Source organism: Dendrobium catenatum, unplaced genomic scaffold, assembly GCF_001605985.2.
Source record: "Dendrobium catenatum unplaced genomic scaffold, ASM160598v2 fragScaff_scaffold_743, whole genome shotgun sequence".
NCBI classification, from domain to species: domain Eukaryota; kingdom Viridiplantae; phylum Streptophyta; class Magnoliopsida; order Asparagales; family Orchidaceae; genus Dendrobium; species Dendrobium catenatum.
The window spans coordinates 5,110,973-5,121,248 of record NW_021319205.1 but is presented as its reverse complement, the minus strand read 5'-3'; positions in this window follow the sequence as shown (position 1 = coordinate 5,121,248).

Genomic DNA, 10,276 nt, shown 5'->3' with positions numbered 1-10,276 from the left:
AAAATATTTTATTTAAACTTGTTATTTCAAAAATATAAAATATAAGATACTAAAAGTCTTATAATTTATAACAATTAATAATAACGAATATTCTACATATTCTAAAAAATAAATAAATAATTACTTTATCATCAATAAAATAAAATATCTCATTCTCAATATAAATTATTAAAATATCATTATTTCATTAATCTCGAATTCTACTTTATATTCAATTTTTTTATAATAGTTGATATGTCGTTAAAAAATTATCTTGATCAGGCACGAATCTCGATGCAAAATCAAGTTGGAAACTTCCAAAATTAAAATTGGGACCAAATGAACTCCGATTTCAGCAAACTTATAGTCAAACTGAGCGTCTCAAGAATATAAACTCAACAACACCAAATTCAACTAATCCGAACCGAAACGAGTCCAAATCAAGGGTTAGAAGCACTATTAGAAGGTTTGAACCACAATTTAGATTGTCAAACGGTTTCCAAACATAACGAGCTTATAATCGAATCAAACGGCTCGACAAGACGAATCCAACGAGCCCAAGATCACTGAATTCAATATTGGCCGCCCATTCAACCACTCCCCATTTACCCTTGATTTCTCACCTATTTATGGACCAAGCCACTCCATAAATCCATAAATAGACCCCTCATTTCTCTTGAAAAGGGATGGAAGCAAGAAGAGAAGAAGAAAAGAATGAAGAAGATCGAGAAGGAAGAGAAGAAAGAAGCTCCTCATCAACCACCGTCTGAGTTCGCCGGACCACCACATGAGGCCCTCGCCTTAGCCAGACCACCGCTTGAGGCCCTCACTTACGTCGGACCACTGTTTGACATCGTTGCTCTGTCGGACCACCACCTGAGGACATGAGCTCCGCATGACCACCACTTGAGGCCCTCACCTCCGCCGGACCACCGCCTGGCATCGTTGCTCCGGCGCCGGACCACCACTTGAGTTCCTGAGCTCTGTCGGACCACCACTTGAGGCTCGAACTTCTGCTAGACCACCACGTGAGGCCCTCACCTCCACCAAACCACCGCCTGACATCGTTGCTCCGTCGGACCACCACCTGAGGCCCTAAGCTCCGTCGGACCGCCACCTGAGGCCCTAAGCTCCGTCGGACCGCCACCTGAGGCCCTAAGCTCCGCCGAACCACCACTTGAGGCCCTCACCTCCACTAGACCACCGCCTGACATCGTTGCTCCGCCAAACCACCACCTGAGGCCCTCGCATTCGCCGGACCACCACTTTAGGCCCTCACCTCCACCGGACCACTGCCTGACATCATTGCTCCGCCGGACCACCACCTTAGGCCCTAAGCTCTACCGGACCACCACTTGAAGCCCTCACCTTCTCCGGACCACCGTCTGACATCGTTGCTCCGCCGGACCACCGCATGATGCCCGGACTTCTGCCGGACCACCACTTGAGGCCCTGTGCTCCATCAGGCCACCACCTGAGTCCTGAACTTCTGCCGGACCACCACTTGAGGCCCCGAGCTCCATCAGGAGATCACCTGATGCCCAGAGTTCTACTAGACCACCACTTGAGTCCCGAACTTCTGTCGGACCGCCACCTGAGACCCAGAATTTTACCGAACCATAACCTGAGGCTCAGACTTCTACAGGGCCACCACTTGAAGCCGAGAGTTCTCCCGAAGTACCACCCTTCTACTACTGTCTTTTTGACCCCGGTCTCCTACCAATTATGATCTTTCAGACCTCTATCTCCTACCGATTATGGTCCTTCTGACCTCCATCACCTACTATGGCTGTTTTCGACCTCCATCACCTACTATGGTCTTTCCGACCTCCATCACCAGACAACGGTCTTTCTAACTCTGGTCTCCTGCCGATTATGGTCCTTCTGACCTCCGTCGCCTACTATGGTCATTCCGACCTCCATCAACAGACAATGCTTTATGACCTCGGTCTCCTTCCGACTATGATCCTTCTAATCTCTTTCACCTGCAATGGTCCTTCCGACCTCCATCACCAGACAACGGTCTTTTTGCCCCCGATCTCCTGCCAACTACAGTCTTTCGGACCCCTGTCTCGTGCTGACTATGACCCTTCTAACCAAACAAACATGTCTATTATTGTAACTCCCACCATGTAATGTGCTCTATATGATGTACAATTGTGACATGAAGCCAAGGCCTTCCCCTAAGGAAAGGCCTCATTTGTAATCAACTGCAAATACTAGTGGAATCATTCAAACTGGGCCAGACCTCGTGGTTTTTCTCCATTTTCAAGGGTTTCCACATAAAAACTCTGGTGTCTCTTACGAATGATACACCATCTCTCTTATTTGATTGTATGCTGGATCTTTGTGCAATGTTAAGACGTTAAACTATATATTTCTCTACCGCCACGAATATTCCATGACACAACAATAGTCATAGTAGAATTTTTTTTTAAAACTTTTATTACATACATTAATCTTGCAATAAATTATAAAATTTTAAATTTATCATGATAAAATTTTAATTATAATATGCAATCGTAATTTATTTTGTGTATAAATATATGACAAACTCCATATTTATTAAACCACCCTCTCTCCCCCTTTATGAGAATTTTTATGATATTTTAACTTAGTGATCTCTTGCAGTTAAGGACATTCCTAAATTTTATTTATTTATTTATCCTTCATATAAATATAGAGGAGTTTTTCAAAATTGCTGGCTATAATATGTTAAAGTTTTATTTTTTTTAATGTAACAAAGTCAAAACCCGTTGAAATAGGAAGAGGTCAATGTCTCCACATGACATTCATAACTTTTTTTTAATTAAAATATGATCATCCCTTAATTTAGAAAGAGGAAGGAGATTTACGATAACTCCCAATAGAGACATATATGAATGATGATTGAGCCATTTTATTATCTTGCTTAAGCATAATAATCCATTAATATCAATAAATTATATTTCCATGTTCTCTTCTTTAAAATAAATAAATAAATAGGTTGAATTTATAAATTTGATCTCTATTAGAGTATCCAAATATAATTTATCGATTATGGAAGCATATTGATAGAAATAATAGAGATATTTTGGGGGATTTACGCACATACCACTTTATTTAATGCTATTTACTTATCTAATTATTAAAATTTTAATATTTCATGCTTATCACCTATAAAGCAAATATGAGTGTATGGAAAGAAATATTAAAATTTATAGGATGGTATGGGTGGTAAGAATGAAATATATGAGCGATATACTTGATATTAAAATTTTATATGAATGATATGAATGTAATATTAAAATTTTGGATCTTAGATATATAAATAGTATGAAATAAAATAGTACATATAAAAGAAAAAGTTATAGGGACTTCAAAAAGAGGAGAGTCATAAATATTTTTTATGTAAATAATGATATTTGGATCACTTGTGCTCACAACTAATATAAATTTTCAATTTCTTTTTACAATTTTTTAAATTTTTTAACAAATATGAGTTTTAAATGAGCTAAATTATAAAGTTCTATGCAGTTAGTTTAGGTTTAAATTACCATTTTTAAGCTGCATATATGCTTATAATTTATGAAAACTGCTGAGATAGTTTTATATATTTAATTGGAGCTAATTAAATTATAGGTCTTATTATTGGCTTTAATTGATGGTTAATGTTGTCAGGGGCTTCTAATTATTTTTACAGAGTAGGTTAGGGCCATGTATTGATGATGATAATGATTGATGCATCCTAAAAAAATTATCTTGATCAGGCACAAATCTCGAGGCAAAATCAAGTTGGAAACTTTCAAAATTAAATTAGGACCATATGAACTCTAATTTCAACAAACTTATAGTTGAACTGAACGTCTCGGAAATACGAACCCAACGACACCAAATTTGAATCAATATGAGCCCAAATGGGTCCAAATCAAGGGTCTGAAGCGCTGTTGGGGGGTTCGAACCATAATTTGGATTACCAAACGGTTTCCAAACATGACTTGCTTATAGTAAAATCGAACGGCTCGACGAGACGAATCCAACGAGCCCAAGATCACTGAATTCTGACATCACTAAGACATACAAATGTTCATCAAATTGTCCACAATCAAGGGATTCAACATCGACCGTCCATCCAAGCCACTCCCCATATGCCCATGATCTCCCACCTATTTTACGGGCCATGACACTCTAGGAAATCTATAAATAGACCCCTCCTCCCTCTTGAAAGGGGGTCTCTAAGCAAGAGAGAGATCGGAGATTGCTCTTGCCTCCTCGCTCCTCCTCGACCACCTCCTGGAGTTCCACCAAACCACCACTTGAGGCCCTAAGCTCTGTTGAACCACCACTTGAGGCTCTGAGTTCGGCTAGACAACTACTTGAGGCCTTGAGCTCCGTCGAACCACCACATAAGGCACAGACTTCTATCGGACCGCCGCATGATGCCCGAAGTTATGTCAGACCACCATATGTGGCCCATGCTTTTACCAGACCACCACATGATGCCCGGAGTTCTGCTGGACCACCACCTGAGGTCTGAACTTTTGTCAGACTACCACATGAGGCCCTGAGCTTCACCAGACCACCACTTAAGGTCCTGAACTCCACCAGACCACCACATGAGGCCCTAAGCTCCACTGGACCACCACTTGAGGCCTAGAGTTCTACCAGACCACCACCTGATGCCCGGAGTTCTATCGGGCCACCACCTAATGCCCGAACTTCAGTCGGACCACCACTTGAGACCCTGAGCTCAACCGGACCACCACATAAAGTGAGAGCTTCTATTGGACCACCACATGATGCCCGTAGCTCTACCGGATCACCACCCGAGACTTCTGTCGGACCACCACATGAAGCCTATAGTTCTGCTGGACCACCACCTGAGGCCCGGACTTCTACCAAACCACCACATGAGGCTCTAAGCTCCACTGGACCACCACTTATGGCCCAAACTTCTGCCATACCACTACCTAACACCCAGAGTTCTGCCAAATCACCACATAACTCCCAGACTTCTACCGGACCACCACCTGACGCCCTGAGTTCTGTCGGATCACCACCTGACACTTGAAACCCAATCATTCACTAATCCACCTCCCCATGAATGTTATTCATAAGTATGATCCAAGTTTAGAATTTCATGAAGCGGATCTCCTAAAATTAGGAAATTTAATTATATAGGTAATTTTAAAATATTTAAAATACCCATAAATATACAAATTTTGGAAAATAATGTAATTAAATGTAATTCAATTTAAATAAGTACATAAATAGATGGGAGATCCACTGGCTACATAAGGAGGCTTAAAAATAATTTGAAAATAAATTTTAATTTGAAAATAATTAGTATATCAATTATTTAAATAACCTTTAAATAATCAAGTAACTAAACAACAGGAAAATAACATAGAAAAAGTAGGTTTTGATAACTAAAAATATTTTTAAATGAATTTTTTTTTTTAAATACAAATTATTATAAACAAAAATCCGATTTAAAATGAAATAATTATGAATTTTTAATGTTTAAAGTATTTAACAAAGGATTTTTAAATAATTTAAAATAATTAATATTTAAAAATAAATTAATTCAAAATTTCAAAAATAAATATTCTAAATATTCACTTTAATTATTTAAGGTATTTCTAAAATAATTATTTTTAATTTTATAACAATATTTAATTAATTATATTAATTAATATTAATTAGATAGTTATGAATTAAATAACTTAAAATAATTTAAGATATATTAAATATTTTAAAATAATTTTACTTTTAAAATAATGTAAATAATTTTATGGAGTTTTTGATATAAAATAGCAATTTTTTTTGTTTCAAAATATTTTTTACTAATTTTTCAAAGTTTTTCTGATTTAAAATACATTTAAAAACTAATTTAATTAATTATAACCAAATTGACGGTGGCGGCTGTGGCGATAAGATAAGTGGCAGAACCTGACTGGGCCATTCGAAACTGCGGATGCGGTTTCCAATCATTAGCAATGATTACGCCGTCATGCAATCATTGCAATGATTAGCGGCGACACGTCAATGGTTCCACGCCACTTAACCATGTAAGGACGATCTCTCAACCATCGAATCATTCGTAGTTTAGGGTTAATGACTAAGATCACGGCGGACCGCGTGCGGAACAACGGGATCAAACCCCACAGTTGAACGAGATTGTAGAATGACGCGGCCTCAACCGTTGATAATGAGATCAATGGTCCAGATCCAGTGTACCTAAAATAGGGCGTAAACCAACACCCTAAAATGTTTTCTGCTTCATTCTCTTGATTAGGTGTATGGAATTCAATTAAATTTTAAACCTATATACTAGACATGAAGAGCATTCATGGGGTATACTTTGTTTGGCCTAAAACGTGCTTTACAAAAAGCTAATTAACCCTAAGTGTCCTAGACTAGAGTTAGCAATTTCACCTCAATTTATGGGCAGATTAATCTGTAAAAGGGCTTCTTGCATTTGTAAAATTTTCACGCTCCTAGTTGTAGAAGAAATTGCGGTCTCAAATGCCTTAGATAAACGTGGATTTTTCTAAGAAGAGTTCGACCTTAGGTTTGCCGAAGGATCGTCGTCGGTGAGCTTTCACATATGGATTTGAGTTGGGAAGTGTGAAAGGAGATGGTAGGAGCTCACAAACCAAATTTCTCAGCTTGGGAACACCTAAGGAAAAAGATATAAGCAAAAGATCCAAAACAAACCATAATTTTCTCCTATTTATAGCCTTAGGGTTACAACCAAAGGCCAAGATCAATTCTTTGATCGATTAGGAGGGAAATGGGGTTGATTAGCTTGGGATATGAACCAAGGGAGCACTTGGAAAGGGTTTAAGGCATTAAATGGGCTCTAATTGACTTAAATGGGTCAAATTGACCCAATGGGACTTGGGTTGACCAAGTCAAAGGTTAACTTGGTCAACTTAATCAATTGAGTCCAAGGGAGGTGATATTTGAGTCTAAGATTGGTTTGAAATTATTAGGATTGAAATTAGGCTCAACCAGGTTGACCCAGGGTACAAGTTTGGGCCGAATGAGTTGGGTTTGACCCACTGAGTCCAGTGGAGGGGAGAATTGAGCTTGAGCAGTTCTGGATTGGATTTGAAATCAAAAGAAAGCATTTGGGTCAATTTGGGTCTACCAAGGTTGACATGGTCAACCAGGTTGACCCAGGGCTTGGGTTTGGGCTCCATAGACTGGGTTTGACCCAATGAACACATTGGAGATGGTCTTGGGGCCTAGCTTGGTCAGTTTGACCAAATAACCTCCTTTGGCCTAAGGGTTTAAACAAAAATAAGGTCAACAGTTGCCTACTATAATCCTTCTAACCTACATCACCAGACAACGGTCTTTCAGACCATGATCTACTACCAACTACGATCATTCCGAGCTCCGTCACCTACTATGGTCATTCCGACCTACATCATTAGGCAGTAGTCTTTCTGACTCCGGCCTCCTACCAATTACGGTCATTCTGACCTCTGTTGCCTACTACGGACCTTCCGATCTCCATCGCCAGACAACAACCTTTCTGACCTTGGTCTCCTACCTACTATGATCTTCCCGACCTCTATCCTATCGACTATGATTTTGCCAACCAAACATACATGCTATGTTGATTATTGTAACTCCCACTATATAATGCTCTATATAATGTACATTTGTGACATCAAGCCAAGGCCTTCTCTCGAGGAAGGGCCTCATTTGTAATCAACTGAAATACTAGTGGATTCTATCAAATTGGGCCATGCCTTATTATTTTTCCCCTTTTTTAAGAGTTTACATGTAAAAACTCTGGTATCTCTTATGAATACTACATGCTCTCTCTTATCTGATTGCATGTTGGATCTTTGTGCAATGCTAAGACGTTAAGTTTTATATTTTTTCTACCGCCGCGAATACTCCATGTCGCAACAATGATGATGATGATGATGTGATGATGGATGATGCATAGTTATACTAATTTCTGAAAATCTCCAGCTATGTGCTTGAGCTATTAAAAAAAAGAAGGTCAAGATGTGGACTTCATTCAAAAGTGTAATTAATAATAATAATAATAATAATATTATTATTATTATTATTATTATTATGTAGTAAAAACATGTGTGGTTGAAGTTAAAAGAGCTCTAAAGTATATGTATTATTTTAAGAGATCATTTACTTATTTATTTGATCTTACACATTTGATAAGGGAAGACTAGAAATCAGAAAATAGAAAAGCATGTGTATATTATTTTAAAAAGGCTTCCAAATGCAAGAAGAGCATTTCATGTTTAGTAAATAGTCTATCAAATAATATCAATTATCTGATCACCAAGAACTTTCAAGATTCTTTTTTTTATAGTTTTTCATTGTGTTTTTTCCCAATAAAAAAAATTAGCCAACCAAGGCTTCATTTGGGATAACTTTCTTGTTGTTTTATTTTACAAATTAAGTACAATCATAATTTTTGTTTGATTATTATTTTTTCACTCATTTCAAAAAAAAAAATATGCTAGAATTTTGCTTTTTACAACTGCTTCCAAAAAAGTTACTTTCTCTACAACAACTTTCGTAACAACCTAAAAATTTAAAAGTATTTTAAAAGAAATATTTAAATTTTTATTTGAATTGGAGAGTTGTAGAGCCAAAAAATTGTTGTTGCGGGCTTGCAGCATTGGAGTGTTTGTTCTACAATAATTCTGGATTTAACAAACAGCGTTGCGTGCTGAGTCGTGGTGTTTCGACTTTAGGCCACTAACAACATTTTTATATATTTTTAATCTAAATATCCCTCCCTATCATTAATTCCCTCTTCCCCATGCTCATTTCCACTTAGCTTGGCAAGGAAGTAAGGGGGAGAGATAAAGAGAAGAGGATTTTATCTCCTAAATTTGCTAAAAATGCATTATTTGCTTATTCATAAGTTTTTATCGTGTAGCTTTTGATATCTTTTAGAATTGATCTTTCTCAAAAAATTGATATGATTTTATTGCATTTTTACTCGTTAAATATATGTATAAGAATTTTTATATAAAACAGGTATGAAAATGGATACTGAAAATAAGTTAAAAAGTGATGTATTATGATTTGATATGATGATACAAAAATGTTATTTGGACTGAAATTATTGAAATGTGAAATATATGTATTGAAAGGATGTAATGTACTGATATTGATCTGATATAAATTGATGTATTGATTCACTAATGAGAGTCATTAGGAGTTGAAGACTAACTAAGAGTCATAAGAAGTCAGAGTGATTGATTCACATGATTTACTGATTTAGAAACATAAGGAGCTCACTGATTAGGAGTCATAAGGGGTGACTGATATAGGAGTCATAAGTGCCTGAGAAAGATATAAGATACCTTCATTTAAATACTAGATACCAAAAATACTGATATCATTATCGATTATTGTTATTGATATTGTATTGATAATTTGATATGTTATGGATTATTGTTATTGATCATGCATTAATATTGTTACTGATTATTGTTACTAATATTGTATTGATATCATTATTGATTATTGTTATTAAATACCATTACTGATTATTGTTATCGATACAATACTGATATCATTACTGGTTATTTTTACTGATATTGTACTAATATCATTACTAATTACTGTTATTGATAATGTATTGATATTGTTATTGATTAATGTTATTGATATTGCACTGATACCGTTACTAATTATTATTAGGGATTTTTACATACCGAACACTCAAAACATCCTATTTACTTATCTCACTCCTAAACTTTAGTTTTTACACTTTTACTACAATAATGATCTAATCCTCATCAAATATAACACTGTATGTTCTCGTCAAAATCAAATCACGAAAACAGCGTTTCACGCCTAGGAAATATTTTCGAGCAGCTCTCTAGGGTTGCGTCTTCTCCAAATACAATTTCCATTTTGAGAAACATAGCACCTCCCCTTCTCTCCTTCCCATCAAACTAAAGCCGATGCAGGTCCCGCCTGTTAGAGTTGCTCAATCGACCGTCGCAAAGAAGAAGCAGGAAATAGCAAAGGAAGACAAATATCCATATACTGAAAATTAAATAGAAAGCCACAACCAAAGAATACTAACAAGAACCAGATCATCAAGAATATCCCACAATTCAATCAAACATCTTATGCTTCCTTATTGCTTGAAGACATCCAGTACAAATAGCATCAGCATCACACAGCCTTCTCCCTCCCAGCCTTCATCTCCAAGGCCTGCTCCATCCTCAATGTCGCCGCCGATCTCAATCCCTCTTGTTCTGAACGCAGGAGCTATGAAGCATACCAATCTTGCAACAATGGTGGG